The 23,688-nt window shown below is 37.0% G+C and overlaps 1 protein-coding gene and 1 pseudogene across 2 annotated transcripts in view; both read left to right on the top strand.

Annotated features, from left to right (window-relative positions):
- Positions 1 to 23,688, top strand: part of XPR1 (xenotropic and polytropic retrovirus receptor 1) — a 245,114-nt gene that overhangs the window by 92,369 nt on the left and 129,057 nt on the right. The gene's annotated exons all lie outside the window — the stretch shown is intronic.
- Positions 7,756 to 11,044, top strand: LOC114222839 (cullin-4A pseudogene; annotated as a pseudogene).

Raw genomic sequence — 23,688 nt, forward strand, 5'->3', positions numbered from 1 at the left:
CATCACCACAATCTTAAGTTTAGAACATTTTCATCACTGTGGTTTTGTTTTGCATTTCTCTAGTGGCTAATGGTGTTGAGTGTCTTTTCACTTGCCATTTCTGTTTGCTAGTTGTTTGTCCATTTTTTATTTGTGTTGTCCATATTCTTCCTATTGAGTGTTAAAAGTATTCTGGATACAGGTCCTTTGTTAATTATGTGTACTGCAAATATTTTCTCCCAGTCTGTAGCTTGCCTTTTCATTCTTTTATTTATTTTATTTTATTTTTTAAGATTTTACTTATTTATTTGTGAGAGAGAGAGAGAGAGTGAGCAAGAGAGAATGAGCAGGGGTGTAGGGGCAGAGGGAGAGAGAGAAAAGTAGATTCCCTTCTGAGCAGGGAGCCCAGTGTGGTGTTCGATCCCAGGACGACTCTGGGTTAGGGTTAATGACCTGAGCCGAAGGCAGATGCTTAACTGACTGAGCCACCCAGATGTCCCGTCTTTTCATTCTTTTAACAATGTCCTTTGCACAACAAAGTTTTGAATTTTGATTAAGTCCTGTTTTTCAGTTTTATTGTTTTGGTATCATCCCTAAGATCTCTTTGCCTAACCTCTGGTCACAAAGATTTTCTCCTCTATTCTCTTCTAAAAGTTTTACAGTTTTACATTTAGTTCTGTTATCTCATTTGAGTTAATTTTTATAGAAGGTGTGAAGTTTAGGCCAGTTCATTTTCTTACATATGGGTTGTTCACTTGTTCTAATATGATTTGGGGGGAAGACTCTTCTTTCTCTTTTGAATTGCCTTTGCCCTTTGTCAAGGGTTAATTTGCCAAATTTTGGGGGGTCTATTTCTGGACTCCATTCTTTTTCACTGTTCTCTCTTTCTGTCCATCCTTTTGCCAGTATCATAGTGTGCAACCAGAAACTGATTTCTCTGACTTTCTTGTTCTTCAGAAATTTAATGGTTTTTCTGGTTCTTTCACCTTTCAATATGAATTTTAGACTGAGTTTATCTGTATGTACAAAAAAAATCCTCCTGGCATAATGATTGGAAGTATGTTAAATATGTGGATCAATTTAGGGAGAGTTGACTTCTTTACTGTTTAGTCTTCAGTCCATAACCTGTGGTAAGTCTCTCCATTAGGTCTTCTTTTATATCATTAATGGTTTATAGTTTTCAAGGTAGAGATCCTATACATATTTTTTTTAAAGATTTTATTTATTTATTCGACAGAGACAGAGACAGCAAGAACAGGAATACAAGCAGGGGGAGTGGGAGAGGGAGAAGCAGGCTCCCCGCTGAGCAGGGAGCCTGATGCGGGGCTCGATCCCAGGACTCCGGAATCATGACCTGAGCTGAAGGCAGCCGCTTAACGACTGAGCCACCCAGGCGCCCCGATCCTATACATATTTTTATAAATTTATACCTGATTGTTTCCTTTTGTTAAAGGTATTGTAAATGGTGTTGGTTTTCTCTTTTTTTTTTTAAGATTTATTTATTTCTTTTAGAGAGAGTGAGAGAGAGCATGACAGGGAGAAGGCGAGGGAGAAAATCTCAGGCAGATGCCCTGCTGAGTGTGGAGCGACATGGGGCTCAATCTCATGACCCTGAGATCATGATCCCAGTTGAAATCAAGAGTCTGAAACTCAACGTACTGAGCCACTGGTATTGGTTTTTAAATTTAATTTGCCAGTTGTTCATTGCTGGTGTATAAAAATATGATTGATTTTTTTTTTTTTTTTAGTGTGTTGACCTTGTATCCTGTGACTGAAAACTCACTCATGAGTTTTAGGGGTTCTTAGTAAATTCCTTGGGATTGTCTACGTATATTATCTGAGAATAGGGGCAGTTTTATGTCTTCCTTTCCAATCTGTATGCCTTTTCTTTCTTTTTCTTAAATTATTGCACTGACCAACACTTCCAGTATGATGTTGTATAGGTATGGTGAGAGTGGCCATCCTTTTTCCTTATTCTCATCCTAGTCTTCACCATTAACTATATTGTTAGCTGATATTTTACCCCCAGAGATGCCTTTTTATCAGATTGTGGAAATTTCCTTCTATTTCTAGTTTGCTAAATGGTTTTACTGTTGAAGGACATGGAATTTTATTAGATGCCTTTTCTGCATCAGATGATATGATCGTTTGGTTTATATATATATTTTTTACTGTTAATAGGGTGGACTACTTTGCTTGATTTTCGAAGATTGCGTTATTTTTACATTCCTGAGACCTACCCCACTTAGTTGTGCTGTATTATTGTTTCTGTATATTGCTGGATTAAATTATCTAATAGTTTGTTGAGGATTTTAAAAATTTCTATCCAAGAAGGATGTTAGTCTAGTTATCTCTGCCTGTGCCGTCTGTCTGGTTTTGGTATCAGGTTAACATCATTATCCTAAAATGAGTTTGGAAGTGTTCTGTTTTTTTGGAAGAGATCTCATAGTTTGGTATTCTTCATTAAATATTCTGTAGAATCCACCATTGAAACCATTTGGGTATAGAGATTTTGTTTTTGGAAGAGAATTGTTTTTGTGATTATCCAATTTCTTTAGCAGTTATAAGACTCCTTAGGTTATCTATTTCATTTGGTGTGAATTTTGGCATTTTGTGGTTTTCCAGGAATTGGTCCATTTCATCTAAGGTGTTGAATTTATGTGCATAGAATTGTTTGTACTATTTCTCTATTATCTTTTTAATGTCTGGGGGATGTAGTTATATCCCCTATTTCATATTAAATGCTGGTCATTTGTATCTTCTTTTTTCTCTGTTAGTTTTGCTTGACTTTTAAAAAAATCAGTTTATTTATTTATAAAGAGCTAGCTTTTAATTTCACTGATTATTGAGTTTTTTTTCAATTTGAGCGATTTCTGTTGTTTTTTCCATTATTTTGATTGCCTTGAATTTATTTTGTTCATTTTTTTAGTTTCTTAATGTGAAACTTTACATTATTGATTTAAGACCTTTCTTCTTTTCCCGTATAAACATTTTATACCATAAATTTCCCTCTAGATACTCCTTTGCTGTATCTCTCAAATTTGGTATGTTGTATTTTCATTTTCATTCAGTTCAAAATATTTTTATTTCCATTGATTCCTTTTACACCTGTGGGTTATCTAGAAGTGAGCTTGATTTCTATGTGTTTGGAGATTTTGTTGCTATCTTTTTATTATTAATTTCTAATTCTTTTATGCTTTAGAGGAACATACTTTATATAATTTCAATTCTTCTAAATTTGCTAAAGCTTATTTTATGACATAGGATAGGGTCTATCCTGGTGAATGTTCTGTGTACATTTTGAAAAGAATTAAATGATGTTGGGTGGAGTGTTCTTGAAATGCCAGATCCAGTTGGTTGATGCTGTTGTTCAGTTTCTGTATGTTCTTGTTAATTTTCTGCCTGCTCATTTTACTGATTACTGAAGGAGATATGTTGAAGCCTCCAACTATAACTGTGGATTTGTCTGTTTCTCCTTTTGGTTTTGTAAATTTTGGCTTCATGTATTTTGAAACTCTTATTATTAGATACGTACACATTTAGGAATTTATGAATTCTTGACGAATTGGCTTGTTTCATACTGTGATGAATTTCATACCTGGTAATTTTCTTGGGTCTGAAGTCTACTTTGATATTAATATAGTGACTTGATCTTCCTTTTAATCAGGAAGTATGGTACTTGCATGGTATGTATTTTTCTATCCTTTTACTTTAAAACTATTTAAATCATCATGTGTAAGGTGTTTCTTGTAGACACAGAATATAGTTGGATAATTTTTTAAAACTTATTGTGACAGTCTTATCTTTTAATTGGTGTTTTAGATAGGTCATTTATATTTAATGTGATCATTGTTGTTTGGAATTAGATCTCTTTATTATTTGATTTTTTATTTTTCTCCATGTTTTTCATCCCTTTTTCTCTTTCCCCCCCTTTTTTTTGAGGAGGCAAATTATTTGAATATATTTAGAATTGTTTTATTATATTTTTGACCATTTCTATTGTTTTGGTTTTTAAAAATCATTGCTGTAGGGATTACAATATATATACTTTACCTTTCACAATTTAAAATCAGTATTTTACAATTTTATTTGGAGTGTAGAAACCTTAACACCAAATAGGTCTCTTTTCCCTTTCCCCTTTATGCTGTAGTTGTCTTATGTATTACATCAGCATACAATGAAAACCTGTTAGAAAAGGTCATAATTTTTTTTGACTGTCAAACATTTTGAAGAACTCAGTGGAAGAATAGTTCATTACATGTACCTAAATATTTATCACTTCTGTTGCTTTTTCTTAATTGCTGAGGTTCTCTAAAATCTTTTTTTAAGATTTTATTTATTTATTTGAGTGAGAGAATGAGAGAGAGAGAGAGAGAGAGCACATGAGAGAGGGGAGGGTCAGAGGGAGAAGCAGACTCCCCGCCAAGCGGGGAACCCGATGCGGGACTCGATCCCAGCACTCCAGGATCATGACCTGAGCTGAAGGCAGTCGCTTAACCAACTGAGCCACCCAGGCGCTCAGGTTCTTGGTTTCTATTGACATTATTTCTCTTCTATCTGAAAAAATTTCCTTTAGCTTTTTTTTTTTTTTTAAGAGTAGTCTCCTGGGAACAAATTCCCTTGGATTTTCTTCCATTGAGATTACCTTTGTTTCACCTTCATTCCTGAAGGATATATTCACTGGATATGTATTCTGGGTTGATCTTTTTTTGGTGTTCTTGAAAAATATGAATTCACTGGGGCACCTGGGTGCTCAGTTGGTTAGGTGTCTGCCTTTGGCTTGGGTCATGATCCCAGGGTCCTGGGATCAAGCTCTGTATCTGGCTCCCTGCTCAGTGGGGAACCTGCCTCTCCCTCTGCCCCCCTTCCCCCCGCTTGTGCTCTCTCTCTCTCTCTGAAATAAATAAATAAAATCTTAAAAAAAAAGAAAACTATGAATTGGCCTCCTTGATTTCTGATAAGAAATCCAGTTATTCAAATTGTTGTTCTTTAATAACTAATGAGTTGTTTTTCTCTGGTTATTTTAAAGAGTTTAGTTTTAGTTTTTGCAGTTTGATTGTGATCTGTATGGGCATGTATTTCTTCAGATCTCATTTGAGGTTAAAAGAAAATAGTTTTCTCTGCTCAAAACACTTCTGACACTAACTGTGTGGGTTTCCCACACCAAGCAATTCTCTAATTCTGTGTGGATACCAACTGCTTTTCTACAATTTAATGCACTTCTAATTCTTTTTTTTTAAAGATTTTATTTATTTATTTGAGAGAGAGAGAGAGAGAGAGCACATGAGAGGGGGGAGGGTCAGAGGGAGAAGCAGACTCCCTGCTGAGCAGGGAGCCCGACGTGGGACTCGATCCCGGGACTCCAGGATCATGACCTGAGCCGAAGGCAGTCGCTCAACCAACTGAGCCACCCAGGCGCCCTGCACTTCTAATTCTACCTAGAGTTAGTACAAAACCCATACACTAAGTTCTTAATCTTACAAGACTGCCTTCAAATGCAGATGCCAATAGCAAGTAGTGGGTCCCCAGGGTCCCCATACTTCTGTCTGACTTGGCTACAAATTAGGGTTCCCAAAACCCCCTCCTCAGGTTCAGTAATTTGGTATAACTGCTCACAAAACTCAGGAAAATACTGTATTTATTACCATTTAATTACAAAGGGTACTATAAAGGATACAGATGAACAAGGAAGAGCCAGATGAAGAGGTACAAAGAGCAAGGTCTGGAAGCATCCCAAGCACAGGAGCTTCTGTTACCATGGAGTTGGAGTGCACTACCCTCCTGGCATATGGATGCATTCACCGACCTGAAGCTCTTGGAACCCCTTCATTTGGGATTTTTTTTGGAGGTTGCATTATCATGGTTGATTAAACCCTTGGCCACCCCCCAGCCTCTCCCCTCCATGGAGGTCAAAGGTAGGAAGCTCTTTCATCCGTCCTCCCATTTTACTTTTCTCTATGGTTGAGATTGGATAATTTCTATTGATCTGTCTTCAGGTGTACTGACTCTTTCCTCTGACATCTCTCTTGTTGGACCCCTTCAGTGAAGTTTTATTTCTTTTGCTGCTTTTTTACTTCTAAACTTTTGATTTGATTTTTCTTTTTATCTTGTGTGTGTTTGTTTGCTGGAGCTTTCTGTCTTTCCCTTCCTCTCAAGAATATTTGCCTTTATTCAGTGAAGCATTTTTATAATAGTTTTTGTAACGTAATTCCAACATCTGTGTTATCCTGAAGTTGGTGTCTGTTGTCTTTCTCATGCATGTTGAGATTTTCCTGGGTATTTGTATGCCAGGGAATTTTGGATTGTGTCTTGGGCATTTTGAATATTATGATATGAGATCTAAGGTCTTGCTTATATCCTGTATAGAATGTTTTTCTTTTTTGTTTTTATTTTGTGTGTGTTTTTTTGTTTTGATTTGTTTTTGTTTTTGAATGTTTTTCTATACAGAAGACTGATTTGTTCAAGTTGACACAAGTATGAACTTCACCTTCTGTGGTTTGTGATTTTTATGTTTGTGCCTTTTTCAAAGCCTTTGTTGTGCTCCTCAAATATGTCCTGTGTGTATTGTCAACCAGTGGCAGCCTGGTATCTGTACACTTCTCAATGTTTATGATATGAGGTTTAGGTTCAGATTTTCACATATGCAGCTTGCAGGTGATCCCAGGAATTCATAAATAACTTTATGGGCTTGCTTTCCCAAGGTCTTTTCTCTGTGTGTTGTCCTTGGTACTTTCTAGTTTTTTGGAGTTCCTCTTTTTGGTTCTCTGGTCAGATAACTAAGGCTTTATTTATCCCATGTTGCTGAGCAAGTCTTGTGACTTTGCCAGTGTCTGAGGTGAAACAGTGGAAGGGCAGAGAGAGAAACGAGTCCTTCCTTCTTTCAGTGTTTTAGGTTCTGCAGGTCCCTATTGTTACCATTGTTTCTGCCACCACTACCAAGGAATTTCTCGGGTGATAGGGTGCAAAAAATGGATAAAAGAAAAGCAACATAAGAAGAGTGTCTTTTCTTTGAAATCAGGACAACAAAAACAGGTATACACTCAAATATTTGCAAAGAAAAACATCCTTATATGACTTTTAATTTTCAAGTTTGGTATAAATTATATCTTTGATAACCTGATATGATATAGCAGAGATTTAGAGTCTGTCATACCCCAGCTTGAATCACAGTGTTACCATTTACCAACTATGTGATCCTAAACAAATCACTGCTAAGTTTTAGTTCCCTTGTTTATGAAACATTTATATAATATCCACTCAATGGTGTACTGGAGCTGGCTTGTACCCCCCCATAAGAGCTGATTGTAAAATTTTAGATATCTTATGAGCTGTTAAACACAGCCATTATTAAAAATTAAATTACACAAACTTTATAATTAAATTATGTTAAAAACAAAGGCAGTAGGGGCATCTGGGTGGCTCATTCGTTTAAGTGCCCAGCTGTTGGTTTCGGCTCAGGTCATGATCTCAGGTTCATAAGATGGAGCCCCACAGGCTTAGTGTGGAGTCTGCATGAGATTCTTTCCCCCTCTTTCCTCCCCCCTGCTCCTCCCCCTGCTCATGTGCTTTCTCTCACTAAAATGAATAAATAAAATTAAAAAAAAAGCAAAGTATAAATGCTGAAAACTCATCACTTCCTAGCTATTTTGCTACCTTGTACATTATATATGTCTCTTATAGCTGTGTGGTGAAATACCATATAACGATGTGCTATTGCATATCTCTTCTCAGATCTGTGTTCATTGTGTTTTCATTGGTAGCTTGAAATGTGTCATGATGGTATTCATACCACAGAAACTGGTAAATAGCACAAACCAGAGCTTGATTTATTGTTTTGTTGGGTGTCTAGATTTAAGAAAGTGATGGAGAAAATATCAATGATGGAGAAAATATCAATAAAGCAGATTAAACTTAAAAGTTTGTGTGTCTGGGGGCACCTGGGAGGCACAGTCAGTTAAGCCTCTGACTCTTGGTTTCAGCTCAGGTTTTGATTTTGGGATCATGAGATCGAGCCCCACCTCAGATTCTCTGCTTAGGGTGGAGTCTGCTTGGGATTCTCTCTCCCTCTCCCCCGTTCCTCCTTACATGCACACATGTGTGCGTGTGCACATTCTCTCTCTCTCTCTCTCTCTAAAATAAAATCTTTTTGGGCGCCTGGGTGGCGCAGTTGGTTAAGCGACTGCCTTCAGCTCAGGTCATGATCCTGGAGTCCCGGGATCGAGTCCCACATCGGACTCCCTGCTCAGCGGGGAGTCTGCTTCTCGCTCTGACCCTGCTCTCTCTCTCTCTCTCAAGTAAATAAATAAAATCTTTAAAAAAAAAAAATAAAATAAAATCTTTTTTTAAAAAAAGTTTGTTATATACATTGCCTGTTATTGTTAGTAACACAAAAGTTGAGGAAATATTCTAAACTACAGGCTTACCTCATTTTATTGCACTTTATTGAGCTTCACAGATACTGCGTTTTTTACAAACTGAAGATTTGTGGCAACCCTGCATTAAGCACGTTTATTGGCACTATTTTTTCCAACAGCATTTGCTCACTTCATATCTTTGTGTCACATTTTGATAATTCTTGTGATATTTCAAATATTTTCATTATTATTTGAATTGCTTCAATTTCATGATAAAACTTTAACGGATGAGGTGTTACTTCCTATGGATGAGCAAAGACAGTGGTTTCTTGAGACAGAATCTACTCCTGGTGAAGATGCTGTGAAGATTGTTGAAATGACAACAAAAGATTTAGAATATTACATAAACATAGTTGATAAAACAGTGACAGAATTTGGGAGGACTGACTCCAGTTTTGAAAGATGTTCTCCTGCAGGTAAAATGCTGTCAAGTAGCATCACATGCTACAGAGAAATCATTTGTGAAAGGAAGAATCAGTCAGTATGGCAGACTTCATTGTTGTCTTATTTTAAGAATTGCCAGAGCTGTTGGGCATTGGTAGTTGGGCGGCCAGTCAGGGTGGGTTGGGGCAGTCTGCTGCTGCTTCCTGGCTGCAACAGTGGCTGACAAGATCCCCAGGAAGGCCAACCACTCAGTGCTCGTTGGGAACACCCACGGCCTCACCATGTCCTTGTCCCTCACAGTGGCCACCATCACCTCCAAACCTGGGGGTAGCAGTGGCTCCAAGAAATTAGTGATCAAGAATTTCTGAGACAGGCCTAAACTGGCTGATAACTACATTCAGGACACCTGGCAGAAGCTTCTTGAGGCAGTGAAAGCCCTACAAGTAGTATCTCCATCAGAACCTGGAAAAAGTACCAAGCTGTTGACAATCTGTTCTCACAAAGTTTCCTCAACACGCTACAAACAGCTGTGCCAGCTCTGTGAGGATCATGTCCAAGCACAGATCCTTCAGTTTAGAGAAGACTCACCAGATAGTGTTTTATTTTTAAAGAAAATTAACACATGCTGGCAAGATCATTGCAGACAAATGATCATGATCAGAAGTATTTTCCTGTTTTTGCTTTGCACTTATGGACTTCAGAATTCCATGCTTCCTTCTATCTGGGATATGGGATTGGAACTTTTTAAGAAACCATATCATTAGTGATAAAAATGGTTCAGAGTAAAAATATTGATGGAATTCTGCTATTAACTGAACGAAGCAGCGAAGTTTATTGAAGTTTTTTGAAAAGTCTCCTGAGTATGCTCTCTGACCTTCAGGTATATAAAGATTCATTTGAATTGAAATTTTTGGAAGAAACTAATTGTTTATATGCTGCAGAAGGCCAGAATATCTTAACCATGTAAGTAGGCGTTTAGAGGAAGAGGGAGACTGAGTAATCACGTATTTAGACCACAGCACACAGAAATCACTGATTGCTTATGTAGAGAAACAATTATTAGGAGAACATTGAACAGCAATTCTGTAGAAAGGGCTTGACCACGTCCTTGATGAGAAAAGAGTGCCGACCTCGCTCAGATATACCAACTGTTCATCCACGTGAAGCGTGGCCAACAGATTCTGGTGCAGCGCTGGAGCAACCCCATCAAAACTTTTGGGACAACAATTGTTATCAGTCCTGAAAAAGACAAAGCTATGATACAGGGCCTGCTAGATTTTAAGGATCGTGTGGACCATGTGTTAGAAGTGTGCTCTAAGAGGAACAAGAAGTTCATCAACTTGATGAAGGAAGCCTTTGAAACATTTATCGACAAGAGGCCAGATAAGCCCGCAGAATTGATGGTAAAGCATGTTGATTCAAAATCAAGAGCAAGTAATAAAGAAGTAATAGATGAAGACCTGGAGAGGATTCTCGACAAGTTTATGATAATATTCAGGTTCATTCACAGTATAGATTTCTTTTGAAGCCTTTTATAAAAAAGATTTGGCAAAATGACTCCTCATTGGAAAAAGTGCCTCAGTAGATGCTGAAAAATCTATGTTGTCAAAACTAAAGCATGAATGTGGTGCTGCTTTCACCAGCAAGCTGGAAGGCATGTTCAAGGACGTGAAGCTCTCCAAGGACATCATAGTTCATTTCAAGCAGTATATGCAGAATCAAAGTGACCCAGGCTCTGTAGATCTAACAGTGAATAGACTTATGGGATACTGGCAGACATACACACCTATGGAAGTGCATTTAACTCTAGAAATGGTTAAACTTCAGGAGGTGTTTAAGACATTTTATCTCAGCACAGTGGTAGAAAACTTCGGTGGCAAACTATATTGGGGAATGCTGTTTGAAAAGCAAGTTTAAGGAAGGAAAGGAGTTCCAGGTTTCCATCTTCCAGATACTGGTGTTTCTCATGTTCAGTGAAAGGCGTACTTTCAGTTTTGAAGAAATAAAAATGGCCACGAGAATAGAGGACAGTGAACTGCAAAGAATATTACAGTCCCTGGCCTGTGGCAAAGCACAAATCCTGGTTAAAAGTCCCAAAAGGAGGAAGATGGGGACACATTCATGTTCAACGGGGAATTCAGATACAAGTTGTTTCGAATAGCAGCTAGATCCAGATGAAGGAAACCATTGAAGAACAAGCCAGTAACACTGATAGTGTTTCAGGAAAGACAGTATCAGATTGACCCTGCTATTGTCAGAAAAATGAAGACGAGAAAGACTCTTCATCATAATCTTCTAGTTTCTGAATTGTATAATCTGCGAAATTTCCAGTTAAGTCTAGAGATTTAAAAAAGAATTGAATTTCTTGTAGACAGACTATATGGAGAGAGATAATCACCACTACATGGCCTGATGATATATTGGCCAGCTGCTTTCTCTCAGCGAGACAGTAGAATGTATCTTCAGAGCAGCGAACCATTTGTGTGCTATTTCCATGACTTCTGAGATTGAGCCAGCCCAAAGACTTTTGGATTAGAAAGAAAAGAGATGGTTTCTTGGATCATCTTTCACAAAGCGTAAGGGTTTGCAAATGGCATATGTGTCTTTCCTTCCAGTTCTCCCTCTTAACTCTTTTTGCTGTTTTGTTTTTGCTGCTTTGTGCAGAATGACTTTGAGATTGGAAAAGAAGACATTCGTTAAAAGAGGTTCCTTTGTAAGATGTAGTTCTTGTGACAGAAAGCCAAAAGTTTGGTTTGGTGTCTGTGTGTACTCATGAATGCATAGTTAAAAAGACCCTCCGTGCTGTGTTCATGGGCTGCAGAGATGACTGGTATACTCCTGAAGGCAGGCTCTCTTAGTTGATGGACACTTAGTTTAGAACAAGAGCCCTTTGTTGGCGGGCATTAGGAAGAAACAATGTCAAAAGCTGGCTAATCAATTATGCAACATAAATATTGGCATCTGTTTGTTTCCTTTATGTTCCATACATTTTAAACTCTGATGACTTTTTTAGAGCAAGGTTTCTCAGTGAGACCTCTCATGTATGCCAGGACGGCACCAGGTCAGGTGTGCTTGCTGTGGTGAACCCACGAGCATCTTTGTTCTACTTCTGCTGAGTTGTTTGTGGACTTTTTGTTTAGGAGTTTGGGGGATAGTGTGTTTGTGTTTACTCTTCTAAGATTGAGTCTAGCAGCCCCCCCCTTTTTTTTTTGCATTGGAGTAACTGTTGTTTGATTTTTTTTCATTGCAGTATTTGTATGATTCCTCTAGTAAAGTTTGGTTTGTTTTTACAGTTATGCTGTTGTTCTTTGTGCTATAACCACTGTAAAAAGTTTTATAGGAGAATTAAAGTCTTGATATTGTGAAGCAGAAGTTATTTTGTTAAAAGATTAAAAGGATTTTGTTGGCACCTGGTTTCACGTTTTGTGTATATATAGGTGCCATAACTGTAACAAAAATACTTTTCTAGTAACATTTAAGAGTACTTTATATGTTACATAATAGTGTGCTTCATTTTGATTAAAAGCCACCAAAGGAATTTTGATCATGGTGTAAATGTTTAAAGCAATATTTTATGGAATATACCAAGTTTATATAATTTGATTTTGTGCTGTTATTAAAAAGTTTCTCCCTTTTAGAAACATGTGTGTTTAAAATATGGCATTTTATAGTTTTGCATGTGAAAATCCTCAGCATTTAGTATTGTCATTATTTCTGTATTTGTAAATTTTCATTTGTGAGTTCTATAATATATGGTCTGTAAAAGACCAAATTTTTACTTCTTAAATTTTATGTTCATTGTCTCTAGAGATTGTTAATATTGTAATTTAATGTAAACTTACTCTGAATAAAATTAGTTTAATTGGCCTTAGAAAAAAATAAAAGAATTGCCTGAGCCACCCCAACCTTCAGCAACTACCATCCTGATCAGTCAGCAGCCATCAGCACTTAGGTAAGACCTTCCACCAGCAAAAAGATACCACTTGCTGAAAGCTAATTTTTTAGCATGTAAAGTATTTTAATTAAAGTATGTACATTTTTTAAGGCATAATGCTGTTGCACATTTAAGAGACTACAGTATAGTGTAAACATAATTTTTATATGCACCGGGAAACCAAAACATTCATTTGACTTGCTTTTTTGCAATATAAATTTTATTGCAGTGGTCTGGAACTGAACCCTCAGTATCTCTAAGGTGTGCATGTGTTATCTAATTCAACAGAGAGGTTGCTTATATCATTGATGAACAAGTGAGGTTATGACATATATCGTTGTTTCACTTTCCTTTTATTCTTTAACATAGATGAAAATATCAAATAACATTAAGATTGGAATTACATTTGTTTATCTATTGCAACCCTAAGTTGGCTTTTCAGGAGTTTGGCAAAATCAGTAGAGCATTCTGTGAGAATTAGTTGGCTCTAAGAAACACACACACACACACACACACACACACACACACACACACACACACACACACACACACACACACACACACACACACACACACACACACACACACACACACACACACACACACACACACACACACACACACACACACACACACACACACACACACACACACACACACACACCCCCCCCCCCCGAGGGCTGATTGTTAAACATTTATCAGCACACCACTGTGTCTAGCACAGAATAGGCATTCATTAAATGCTACTTTCTCCTCTCCTTTACTCCCCTTTGGCCCTTTCAAACAGAATGAAAATATCTTCCATACTTTGTGTAATCAGGATTGGTGAAAATAAAAATAGCACTGGCTTTAACTTCAAGGCTGTTATATTCTTCAGTATTACCACTTTCACCGTATTAAAACATATCTTAGTTAAAAGGACAAATGAAGATTTGAGGGAGTATGGTTTTCTTTTGAATTCTATTGTTGGGAGCTTTAGGTAAAAATAAATAAAAATACCAATACTCAATTATATTTCAAAGAGGGACATTAATAATATTTATTGAATATTGAAAACAACTGTGAATCATAGCACTTGTCAACATTTTCTTGAAAATGTTTTCGCAAGAGTAATTTAAATTTTTGCTTTTATTTTGAAACTTTTTGTTCTTTTTCTCCCTTCTGTCCCCCTTCCAGTTCAATAAGGAAATGATTTTATTTAAAAAAAAAAACAAACATTTTAACACTGGTTATAGTCACAGACTGATTTTCTTTCACTCCAAAGATAAATTATGGATTCTTTGACAACCTTATATTTTCTGTCATTATGATGATTTTTTTCTTCCCATTTTTAGTCTGGAATAAAACATTTCTTAACGCTCCTGTTTGACAGGTTTGTTTTTTTTTCTTACATATTAACAGTATATTTTAGGGATCATATAGTTAGTCTTCTCACTTCCCCTACCTTCATCTATTTTAAATGAAAGCAGCTGTATTTCTGTAGTGCATAGCTGATTGCTTTCCAGCTCCCAAAGGAGACAAACTAATTGCTAAATATAGAGAAGATGAAACATTGAGATACCTTTCTCTGTGGATTTAATAGTTACTAATCAGGGAGAAGTAAGCCTTTACACGTTTAACCCTGTTACTTCCAGAAGAATAACATAGAGTAATAGTGTATCCTCCTCACGTATGTTTGCAAATATATACAGGAAGAATTGAATTATGTTGGCATCTTTGTAGAAAACTAAGTGAACATACATATGTGGGTCTCTTTCTGAGCACTCTGTTGTATTCCACAGGGTTTTATCCTTCTGCCAGTATAGCACTTGTCTTCATTACTATAGCTTCATAGTAAGTCTTGAACTCGGACAGTATAAATTTCCAGCTTTTTTCTTCATTTTCAAAATTGTTTGGCTATTCTAGGTTTATTGCATTTCTAAATATTAAAACCTTGTCAAGTTTTGTTAAAAAAAACAACAAACACCTGCTGGGATTTTGACTGGGATTGCATTGAATCTGTATATCAGGAGTATCTGGGTGGCTCAGTCCGTTGAGCGTCTGCCTTCCGCTCAGGTCATGATCCCAGGGTCCTGGAATCAAGGCCTGCATCAGGCTCCCTGCTCAGCAGGGAGTCTGCTTCTGCCCATCCCCCCACCCCCGCCCGTGTGTCAAATAAATACAGTCTTTAAAAAAAATCTGTAGATCATTTTGGTGAGAATTGACATATTAACAATGTTGAACATTGTAATCCATGAACATGATTATTTCTCCACTTAAGTCTTGTTTACTTTGTCTTTGCAACGTTTTTAGTTTTCCAAGTTAGTTTTAGTTCTCCACACCTTTTTCTCCACACTTTTATGCACACATCTTGCACATGTTTTGCCCAGTCTATCCCTAAATATTTTATATTTGATGATATGATAGATGATAATAATTTTTTCATTTTAACGGTTTTATTCAGAGTGAGGAAAATATAGATAATATTTTTAAATCTTATTTTCTAATCATTTGTTGCTAGAATGTAGAAACATTTGAATTTCCTGGTTAAGTTCATTTACTAGTTCTAGTAGTGTGCTTATAGATTTCTGAGGACATGGTACATACACTTTATGCTATCTGTGAATAAAAACAGTATTAATTTTTTTCATTTCTGATCCATGTGCCTATATTTTTTATAATTGCTACCCTGCAAGCTACAGGGCATTCCTTATTCATTTATGTATTTTTTTGTCTAATCATTAGTAACTTCCTTAATTTGAGATCATAATGACCAAATTTTCTTGCTATTAGTAAATAGAGGAACTCTTTGGTATAGCTTTTCTAATAAGGCCAGTCATTCAAAACATGCCTTTCATACCAGTACCTAGGAAATAATACTTGGAATGAATGTATTAGAAATGTAAATTTCTAATTTTTTACAGAAAACTGAAGCTATTTCTTTGAAGCTTCTTTTAAGCTACATCTTTTATCTGCTACTGTTTAAAAATTTAAGACAGATATTTTACATTAGTAGATTTATTTTGTGAGCCAAATAAGATTTACTTATAAAACAGCCAAACCCGCTGATAGCATTTTAAAATTTTGTGTGTTCTTCCATAATATAGTTGTCACAATGCATTACTGTTTTATACATTTCCTGGAAAATTAAATGTAGGTCACTTTCAGAGGTAGAATAATTTAAGTGAACCAATAGTTCAATTTGTAGTGGCAGACCCTCTTTCCTGTAAAAATAGAAAGAGCAGATGGCAATAATCATTGAAATAAATCTCATCAGCATGTCTATAATTTTAAATGTATAAGGGTTGCTGAGCTCATCTTTCCTATAGACTGGTGAAATTTGTTTCCATCAAGGAGGAAGGAGAAAGGAAGAGTTAATGTCTAAGGGGAATAAATGTGTCGCCCCTAAGTCTGGGGATATGAGCTTGGACCTTATAAATATAGAAAGCAATGTAATGATAGCATCATCTGTGACACTTAGTAATGGAAAAAGAGGAAGGAGATATGTATGAGTATGAGAGAAAAGATTGAAGCTTCATATGAAAGTTGAATGTTTATTGTATTAATAATTAACATTTACTTGCAGACTTGAATGCTAACCTTGGCTGACAGAAGATGCAGAGGGATGGAAAAGGAGTTTTGGTTATAAATAAGAACAGAAGAAACATGACAAAATAAAGAATAGTAGTTAGCTTAGATGACTAAATTTTTAAAAGGATTATTTATTCTCTCTCTTTTAAATTATATGGCTAAATTTGTTGGTTCTTTTGGTATAGTTTCGTCATAGAAGTTAAAATGATTTGGATATGAAAGTTTACCAGAAAACATTAGACAATATTGGTATGTCCCTATTCTTTGTTTTCTGAGAGCTTTAGCCATAGAAACTTTTTTTTTTTTTTTTTAAGATTTTATTTATGTATTTGACAGAGAGAGACGCAGCGAGAGAGGGAACACAAGCAGGGGGAATGGGAGAGGGAGAAGCAGGCTTCCTGCTGAGCAGGGATCCCGATGTGGGGCTCGATCCCAGGACCCTGGGATCATGACCTGAGCCAAAGGCAGATGCTTAACGACTGAGCCACCCAGGCGCCCCAGCCATAGAAACTTTTTACCAAAAGTCTCATATACTTGATTTTTGGCATATGAAACTTGCCTGATTTTCAACTTCTGTATGTAACTACTCCTATCATAATTCTTTGGAGATTTTTAGGAATTTCCTCATTGCTCTACCATACACCTTGGTTAAACAACTTGATTGTTGTGAAGAGGTTTGATTGACTATAATTTTAATTGAGGATTAACAGATCCTAGAGTCTAGGCTCTTTCATAGACTGTACCTCTGAAATGTCTTGATTGTACAGTAAAATTGAGCATTCTGTTATATTTTTTAAAAATACAGCAATTTCCAAATCATAGATCTCCTGGCTTGTCACTAATTCTCATCACAAACAGTATCAGTGTACTTTTAAAGAATACTCAAAAAAATGAAGGTAAGGTTACTGATAATGATTTTAGATAGACACAGTGAATGGTAGAACTAAAAAATAATTCTCCAATTTGATATTAAAACGTTAAGACTTAGAAGTTGATACAAGTACCATGTAGTAAAGAAGTATCAGGTATCTAAAAGTTCCTTTTAATAATTTAAAAACAAAAGCCCAAGATAGTTATGTAGAAGGAACATTGTGTTAACGGTGGAATCTGAATTTAAATCCTAACTCTGCCACTTAGTTGACTTTTGGCAAATCACTTTGAGCCTAACTTTGCTCGGTAAAAATGGTAATTGGTATTTTGACATTTCAAGATTCATGTGTGCAGGCCCTAGCACAGGACCCTAGCATAATGTAGATACTCAACAAATCATAGTTGCATCTCTTTTGGAAACAAAGTAGAACAATTAGAAAGTACTTGTTAAGGTAATCATCTTTAAAGAGGCAGTGCTAAAAATATTAGAACTGTCACTTCAGTTGCATTGCTAATACATAATCTAAGAGGAAGACTAATTTTCCTCTTTTTGGTAGTAATATCATCTTGTGTTGTTATCAATTTGACGTATGTCTATTTTTTAAAAAAGATTTTATTTGGGGCGCCTGGGTGGCTCAGTTGGTTAAGCGACTGCCTTCGGCTCAGGTCATGATCCTGGAGTCCCTGGATCGAGTCCCGCATCGGGCTCCCTGCTCAGCGGGGAGTCTGCTTCTCCCTCTGACCCTCTTCCTTCTTATGCTCTCTATCTCTCATTCTCTCTCTCTTTAAAAAAAAAAAAGATTTTATTTATTTATTAGAGAGAGAGAGCACGAGCCAGGGTGAGGGGCAGAGGGAGAAGCAGACTTCCTGCTGAGCAGGGAGCCTGATGTGGGGGCTTGATCCCAGGACTCCGGGATCATGACCTGAGCCAAAGGCAGACATGTAAAAGACTGAACCACCACCCAGGTGCCCTTGGTGTATATCTGTATAATCAACATACTGTATTTTGGCTGAGAGAAGGAAATGTCTTCACTTCCAGTGTAGTCCTAGCACAGTGCTAAACATACATTCCTATATATGGTTAACAAACGGGTGAGTATGTATTTTAAGTTGCACTTTTGTTTCTTCAACTGTTGTTCTTAAGTTCTTCTACAGTACTGTTTCCTACCCCTAAAACCTATCTGTCGTCAAACATGTCAAGCTTTTGTTAGAGCCTTTGTATTTTCTATTCCCTTTGTCCTCGCATTTTTGCCATCCTAGCTCCTTCTTGTCATTCAGGTCTCAATTCAAATGCCACCTTTTGTCAGAGACCCATTCTCAAGTCACTCTCCCGGCACTTGTTACAGTATTGTATTACCTGGTTTCATTTTCTTCATAGCCATTAAAGCAATCTGAGAGTATCTTAATTTATTTAATTACTTGTTTATCATTCTTATAGAATATGAGTTCCATAAGAGGAGGGGCCTGGGCCCTAGTGTGTCTTATACTATATAAATGGCCCCTTGTGGAAAAGTTAACATCATTTATTTTGACTAATAGTGTCTTTGCCTGTGTCCAATCTGTTTTATTCCTGCTAATTGAAATTCCTGCTATATGAAAGCTCATTTCTGTTCTCTCTAGTTTTATATAACATGTTTGAAATTTTCCATGGTATAATGTTTTATAAAGGAAAATATAATAATATAAATGATTATATTACAGAAAAGTACTTAATGATATGGAACCCAAGTTTGCCCTGTATTACTCATTTTTATATTTTAAAATAACTTTGTAACAGTGGGCTCTTCTCCCTCAAAATTTTTCATGTCTTCTTTTTTGTTTTCTTTTCCTCTCCCCTCCCTTCCCCCCTCTCTGTTACTCCCTTACCCCCAATAATTTACTCCAAAAGCCCAAATGCACAATATTGGAACCTGAATGGAATGAGGAGGGCACCTGCATGGGTGGGAGTGGGTCAGTGCAGCCGTGGAATATTGGTTACACACAGAGGATTGATCAAATAAGTAAATATGTTGAAGGTAATAAGAGCTAGGTTTCCTTTAGGGAAGGAAATCACAGATATGGAGAAGGATAAAACTAGAATGAACCCTATGGTGTTGGGCTGGCATTGGAGATATTACGATGAGCTCATGGTTTTCAACATACATAGGTAGACAGTGGTATGTGGTATGTATACATATGTGCATTAACTCTGTGTCCTAAGAGGGACTGGGAACCAACACCACAATAACAGTAAATACACTGAGCATTCAGATGTTAGTTTCTGAATATAATTAGTCCTACTCTAACGCATGTTTTGAAAACATGAGTTTGCTCCAATGCAGTTACTGTATTAGGGAACAGACAGAACACAACATGAATTTTGTGTTTATTTATACATGGTTTCACCCTTAAGAAATACTAAGTGAACTCAGGATATTGTACTCAGGTGAACCACGCTCTGTAGAAAGACACAAAATGCACACATAGGCACACCTCCAACATTTACCAGTTACCTAATTTTACCACTTGTGTTATGTGCCATACCCATCCACATCTGGTATAAACTTTCCCTGATTTTATATAGCTAGCCCTCTTCATATTATAGTAATTCACAAACTTCAACCCTTCACACAACCACTTCCACAAGTATAAAGGTCCTAAAAGTTTAGGAAAGAACTAAAGATTCAGGAAAGATTGAAGAATCTAAGAAGACATGACCGCTAAATGTAACAGGTAATTCTGGACTAAATCCTTTGAGTATAAAGCATACTATTGTAATTTTTGGAGAAACTTGAATGAGTTCTGAAGATTAAATGGTAGTATGTATCAGTATTAATTTTCTGGTTTTGTTGGTTACATTGTAATTATGGAGGAAATGGCATTGTTTGTCAAAATATACTCTAAATTATTTGAGGGTGATATCAATTTGCAACTTACTTTTAGATGTTTTAGGAAAATAAAAGATTGATATCTACTTACATGGTTTTTCTCTGATGTGTCCTTTTTCCACATTGACAGTCAGTTCTCTGACTCCAAGTGGGTGTCCAGTAATTCAGTTAAATTCTCATACTATGTACCTAGATTAGCCATCAGATCCCACAAGTTTAAGGGGCAGTCCCACAGGACCAACCCCTCTTTAGGTGCTAGCTGCAAGTGGAGTCCCCAGGTACCCATACTTCTGCCTGACCAATTGATGGGGTTTTGGGATATAAGTGAGGGTCAATGGGGTGGAGTCCGGAGCTGACGACTAAGAAAGAATTCTTGAGACATCTTTTTTTTTAATTTTTATTGTTATGTTAATCACCATACATTACATCATTAGTTTTTGATGTAGTGTTCCATGATTCATTGTTTGTGCATAACACCCAGTGCTCCACGCAGAACGTGCCCTCTTCAATACCCATCACCAGGCTAACCCATCCCCCCACCCCCTCCCCTCTAGAACCCTCAGTTTGTTTCTCAGAGTCCATCGTCTCTCATGGTTCGTCTTGAGACGTCTTTGGTGCAGAGTGGTGGTTTATTAAAGCACAGGGACAGGACCCATGAGCAGAAAGAGCTGCCGCCCCAGGGTTGTGAGGGGTGGCAGATTATATACTGTGGGGTTGGGGAAGGTACGGAAAAGGGAGGTTGCAAAAGGATGTTAAAAAAGACTCCTAGGATACTGGAGGCCTTGCCATTGTCAAGTTAAGGTTGTTTACCCCTCTAGTAAGGCATTAGCATTAAGATGGATGGGAACTTCCTGGAAGAATGTCACACCTGTCCCACCCAGGAGTGGGGGGGTTGGGAGGAGGTTGCAGGGTGTGGGCTTATGCTTTGTCTTCAGCCAGCCTTCTTATCCCTCATCACAACTGCAGTTCTGGGGGTTCCCATGACCCACTCCCTCTCCAGGTTCAATAATTCAGTAGAATGACTTGCAGAACTCAGAAAAGTGCTCTACTTAATATACTGGTTTATTATGAAGGATATAGCCCTCGAACAGCCAAATAGAAGAAATGCATAGAGCAAGATATTGAAGGGTGGGGTGGTTGTTGCAGAGCTTCCATGCCCTTTCCAGGCACACACATTAATATATTCACCAACCCAGAAACTGTCTAAACCCAGTTGCTTAGGGGGTTTTTATGGAGGCTTCATTAAATAGGTTTAATTGATTAAAATACTGGCCATTGGTGATTGAACTCAGACTCTAGCTCCTTTCTCCTCACTGAAGGTTGGGAGTGGGGCTGAAAGTTCTAACCCTCTGATCACTGACTTTGGTCTTTCTGGTGACCAACCCTCATCTTGAAGTTATCTAGGGGGGAGCCTACCTTTCATCACCTCATTAGCATAAACTCAGGTAAGGCCTAAGGGGACTTGTTTTGAATAACAAAAAACATTTGGATCATGCAAGAAATTCCAGCAGTTTTTATGAGCTCCTGCTAGGAATCAGGGAAGACCACATGTATATTTTTAATTATACCACACTACTAGCACCTTATCTGTAACTTGAAATTGTTTGGAAAGAAAAAGTTTTTATTCATTTATTTATCACTGAGCAGGAAGCCCGACTTAGGGCTGGATCCCAGGACCCGGAGATCATGACCTAAGCCAAGGGCAGCCGCTTAACTGACTGAGCCACTCAGATGCCCCGAGAAAGTTTTTTTTTTAATAAAAGTATTCTATCCCCCAAAATTTAAAAATGAAATTAGCAAATCCTAGGCAAAAGAGGGAATTCCTAAGTTCTTGTTCACAAATGAGCTTACTATTAAGATGTAAACATCTGGATAAATAACATGAATTTAAATAAAGGATTTGAATGTGATATACAAAAGAGTTGTGCTAAGGAAGTAAATGAGGAACTGCTGAATTATTATCTATAATTATATAACCTGTATTGCTAAGTTTTTAAGAGATTGAGTACCCCATCAGTAAAAAGATTTCTTGTGTACAGGTACCTTTACTAAACCATTTATTTATTCCTACTAATATGAATACTATGTTCATTATAAAGTATACAAAAGCAAGAATTTTAAGGTAAAGATGAGAGGTGAAATTAGCAATATATTTTCTTTATTTTTATTTATTTTTTTAGAGGCAGGGGGCTGGCAGAGGAAGAGGGAGAAAGAATCCTAAGCAGGCTCCATGCCCAGCATGGAGCCTGACTTGGGGGCTCAATCTCACAACCCTGAGATCATGACCTGAGCTGAAATCAAGAGTCAGACACTTAATTGACTGAGCCACCCAGGTGCCCCTTCAGTATATTTTAAAATAATTTTATGTTTATTAACACTATTGTGAAATGACAAAAATAATACAATTTAATAACAAGTTTGTTGTCCTTTGTTCAAGGGAAAATCCATGGATTAGAGGAGTACAGTGCCTCACAAGCAGTGGAACACTTTTAAGGGATTTTGGATAAGAGCTGACTTTATAGACCCTTAGAAGGGGCAACTCAGAAACAGGGTGTGATTGGCTAGAGGTTGGGGATTTCCTGATAAAGCTACCAGGTCCTCTTTCCTAGGGCAAGGTAAAGCTAGCTAAAACTGAGTTGGAGGAGGATGATGGGTGTATGTTAGATTTCATTGATAGGTGTTTCCCATAAGTGGGGCCTACTTAGGTTTAGATTGATGATATGGGCAGGGCTGCTGGTGGAGTGGCCTCCCTTTTGTGGGTCCCAGCATATTAAATAACTTCATCAGTACAAAACCATTTTTTAAAAATCAGAGCAATGTAATGGAATATGCTTAATATTTCAATTGGGATTTAATTCACAGACCATACAGTTTGTCTATTTAAAGTGTATAGTTCAGTGCTTTTTAGTATCTTTATAGAGTTATATACCCAGCACCACAGTCAAATTTTGGAACATTTTCATTACCAACCTTCCTTCCCCCGCACCCCAGATTTCTGTACCCATTGGCAGTTACTCTTTTCTCCTCATTATCTCCCCCAGTTGTAGACAACTACTAATCTGCTTTTTGTCTCTATGGATTTACCTATTCTGGACATTTAATACTATAAATGCAGTCATATAATACGTGGTCTTTTGTGACTAGCTTCTTTCACTTAACAAAATGTTTTCATAGTTCATTCATGTTGTAACATGTATCAGTTTTCATTCCTTTTAATTGCCAAATAATATTCTATTATTGAATATCCATATTTTATTTAGCTGTGTATTAGCTGATGGACATTTGGGTCACTTCTACCTTTTGGTTGTTACAAATAATGCTGATATGAACATTTACATACAAGTTTTTATGTGCCTTTATGTTTACTGTTCTCTTGGGTATATAGCTAGATGTGAAATTCTGGGTCACATGGTAACTCTGTGTTTAACCATCTGTACTAATTTACATTCCTATCAGCCATGCATGAGGCTTCCACTTTCTCTGTCCTTGCCACTTGTTATTTTTAGATTATAGCCATCCTAGGAGTATGAAATAGTATGCCATTGCGGTTTTAATTTGCATTTCCCTTCTCCCGAATATCTTTTCATGTACTTATTAGCCATTTATATCTTTTTTAAAAAAGATTTATTTATTTTTAGAGAGACAGAGTGTGAACCAGCGGTGGGGGAGA

This window comes from Eumetopias jubatus, unplaced genomic scaffold (assembly GCF_037043125.1).
Source record: "Eumetopias jubatus isolate StellerSeaLion01/CBP00866 unplaced genomic scaffold, mEumJub1_p1.0 scaffold_12, whole genome shotgun sequence".
NCBI lineage: Eukaryota > Metazoa > Chordata > Mammalia > Carnivora > Otariidae > Eumetopias > Eumetopias jubatus.